The 3,564-nt window shown below is 35.2% G+C and overlaps 1 pseudogene; it reads right to left on the bottom strand.

Annotated features, from left to right (window-relative positions):
• Positions 1-3,156: 3,156 nt before the first annotated feature.
• Positions 3,157-3,253, bottom strand: LOC138827313 (U6 spliceosomal RNA; annotated as a pseudogene).
• Positions 3,254-3,564: the final 311 nt, after the last annotated feature.

The following is a 3,564-nucleotide window of genomic DNA, read 5'->3' on the forward strand; positions in this document are numbered from 1 at the left end:
TCCTATATAGTTATCTAATGCACATACTTAGATGGTAATTTTAAAATGAGAGTATCGAAGCAAGATGTACAGTGATGATACTGTCCTGTCAGAAATTCAAGTTAGTAATGTAAATTTATTCTTAAAACCATACACAAAAATACCATGATATTGTGTAAGAGAACTCACTATTGAACATAGGAGCCTTAAGAGCTTTCTAATAGATCCATTATTTATTGGTACCCAACATTAGAAAAATGTATGCGGCATTGGTAAAATAGAAGTCCTTTGCATGACTACATACATTCCTTGTTTTTATAAGACACTTGCTTTCATCTAAAAAGTAGGCCTGTCTATTGTCTTCATGTGATTTTGATGATTGAAAGTGCTTAGTGAGAAGGTCAAAATGTATTAGTAGTCCTTCACTATCAATTCTCATTTTCTTCTTGGAGAATATAATAATCAAATCAATAGTTCAGAATCGGCAAGCAATACTTCAGAATCATGCTTCCAGTGCAAGTGGATCACCAGTAAGAAATCCTCAATACCAATTTCCACAAAGTTTTGTCACAGATACAATCTCCCTGCCTTCTCTAGCTGCTTTACTATCCTCTTATTCCTTCATTGTACAAGAAAAGTATGATTCAACTGATTTCAGTCAGATCTGTTACTAGAACTATCAAGGATTTATTTTACTGTCTGTAGTTTGGGAAAGTTATGTCTCTTTACGTAGGCTACTAAAAATGTATTTACTAACTTCAAGTAAATACATAAATTCGATTTCCATCTCTTTTAAAAAATAAAATTTTGTTTGCTCTACAAATTGATCAGAGGCATGGATTATGTGGCTAGCTACGTCATTACACATCTTTCTATTTCTTTCTCTCTCCCTTTCATGGTTCTCATATATAACACGATTGCTCCATAATTATCCTAATTTATTTTGCTTTTATATTTTTGGTTATATCATTTCACTTTTTGCTCTGCCATTTCCCAAATCATTTATATGGAAGGCATTATTTCCTATTTTCTCATGCCTAGAATAAGCTGCACATGAAGACATCACTGGTCCTCATTTTCAGTGTGTACATTTGAATATGGAGGAATATCTTTCCTCTGCTCTCCATCAATTCCCTACTCTCCAGTTAGAATAATTTCGAATAGTAAAATTGGAAAAAGAGAAAATAAATCATGGTGAATAAACAGTTGCAGAAAATTCACCAGATATTTCTGACCAGTTCAACCAATGTGAACTATTAGGGAAATACATGGACACCTCATTCCCACTGGCACTCAAAGTCTCTGGTTAGGCAATTCTTAGGAATATGGGGAACAAGATGAAAAAGTAAGGAATGGTATCAATTGCAAGAAAAAAATTGGAGAAGGATCCAACCATATTTCTTCAATGGGCTGTCGAAAATATTCAGCTTACTACAGTGCGGAGACTTCTTTCTCAAAAGGCCACTTATGTGAATAGTAGGGATGATGATCAGTATATCCCTCTTCAAGAAGCCTACGGTGGACACTTAGACATTGTCAGTGAGTTGGTGTCTCAAGCGGCACATGCAATAACTGTAGATGACTGGACACCCCTGAACAGTGCATACACGTGGAATAATACCAGAGTCGCTTCTTTCTTACTTCATCATGATACAGATACCAATGGCCAAACTAACGGACTTTTTTTTTAAATTTTTTTTGGTCTGTTCGTGGGGCCTGAACTCTGGGCCTGGACGCTGTCCCTCATCTCTTCAGCTCAAGGCTAGCACTCTACCACTTGAGCCACAGCACAACTTCCCGCTTTTTTTTTCTGCTTATGTGGTGCTGAAGAATCGAACCTTGGGCCTCATGTATGCAAGGCCAGCACTCTACCACTGAGCCACTTTCCCAGCCCAAATATTTTTGTTTGTTTGATTTTTGTTGTTGTTGTGTTTTTTTTTCTTTTTGGTCGGTCATGGAACTTGAGCTCTGGGCTTGGTTGCTGTCCCTGTGCTCTTCAGCTCAAGGGGAGTGCTCTACCGCTTGAGCCACAGTAACACTTCCCCAAACTAAAGGACTCTTGACACGCTTATATCTTGCTGTTGAGAATTGAGATAGCAAAGATACGCTGGATCGCCTTCTGTTGAACCATTACATAAATCCAGGCCTGAAGAACAACATAGAAGAAACTCTATTTGACATTGCCAAAAGCATAAGTATGTATCACTACCTCTATGAAGTTGTAAAAGGCTGTACAAATTGTTCACCGAAGTCCTAATGGTTGGGTTAAGTTTCTTAAATTTCAAAAATGCAAGTTCATCTTTTGTGTCCCTACAAAATATTTCACAATCCAAATAAGTGCAATATCTTTTTTTTTTTTTTTGGTCGGTCATGGGGCATGAACTCTGGGCCTGGAGCTATCCCTGTGATCTTCAGCTCAAGGTGAGCCCTCTACCACTTGAGACACAGCTCCACTTCCAGTTTTCTAGTGGTTTATTTGAGATAAGTGTACCACAGACTTTCCTTCCCAGGCTGGCTTTGAACCATGATCCTCAGATCTCAGTCTCCTGTTTAGCTAGGATTATAGGCATGAACCACCAGTGCCCCGCAGTACCAATATTTTACTGTAAAAATTCATGGATTCCGCGGAATTCTTCCAAGTTAATTGCCTGCCTTGGATGGAAAAATGTATTCAATAGATTTTGTAAACATGTATAATAATTTCTTCAGAGTTTGTGATTTTTTTAATAAGAAATAATTTTAATTTACCTGTTGAAATGAGTAGTACAGAAACTAAAATATTTCTGGTGCTTGTCTGAAAATGTATATTTTATAATATTCTATATTCTATGTTTGCATAATGTTCATAATTTATTTTCTCCTAGATATACATTGAATTCTATATTATTTTATAATATATACGTTCATTAATGTGTACTTTCCGATTGTATTCCATATAGAAACAGTTTGATTCCTTTTTTTCTAGGTCTTAATATTATTTTTCTTTGGGATAAAATGACAATGTTGTCTAATTTGAAAAGTTTTGTAAAGTTTATGCTATGTAAACGCCTTTCTGAGGTGATTTAATACACTGATGTCAAACTAAATTTAATTATATGAATTACGTGTATTGTTACACTTGTAATTTTGTAATCAACTTTTTAATCACTTTTTTTCATTTCTTGCATCTGAAGAATGAAAAATTTGGAATACTTCTCAAATTTTCATATTATCCTTGTGCAAGTGCCATGTTAATCTCTGTGTTGTAATTTGAGTATACGTGCTGCTGAAGCATGTAGTATCCTCTAAATTTAATAGTTAATGCTGCAATCTTTATACAGGCTTATATCTATGGGTGCCTACTTGTAACAAGGAAACCTTATTGTTCCTAACAATGCTATCGATCTTATTTCCCTAAAATTCTGTGAATATTGGAAAAAATTATATTGATCAGTCGATTGCTCACATTTCCAAACTATTTTTGCCAATGAATACTTAAGTCTTTTTATTTGGAATTTGATCATACTCTCTATTATTTATAGTTAGGTCCAAAGGTGATGGCTTTTTCAAGTACTTATTTGTCCAGCTTTGTGGACCTAATGGATT

This window comes from Dipodomys merriami, unplaced genomic scaffold, assembly GCF_024711535.1.
Source record: "Dipodomys merriami isolate MVZ:Mamm:240054 unplaced genomic scaffold, mDipMer1.0.p SCAF_1539, whole genome shotgun sequence".
Taxonomy (NCBI): Eukaryota; Metazoa; Chordata; class Mammalia; order Rodentia; family Heteromyidae; genus Dipodomys; species Dipodomys merriami.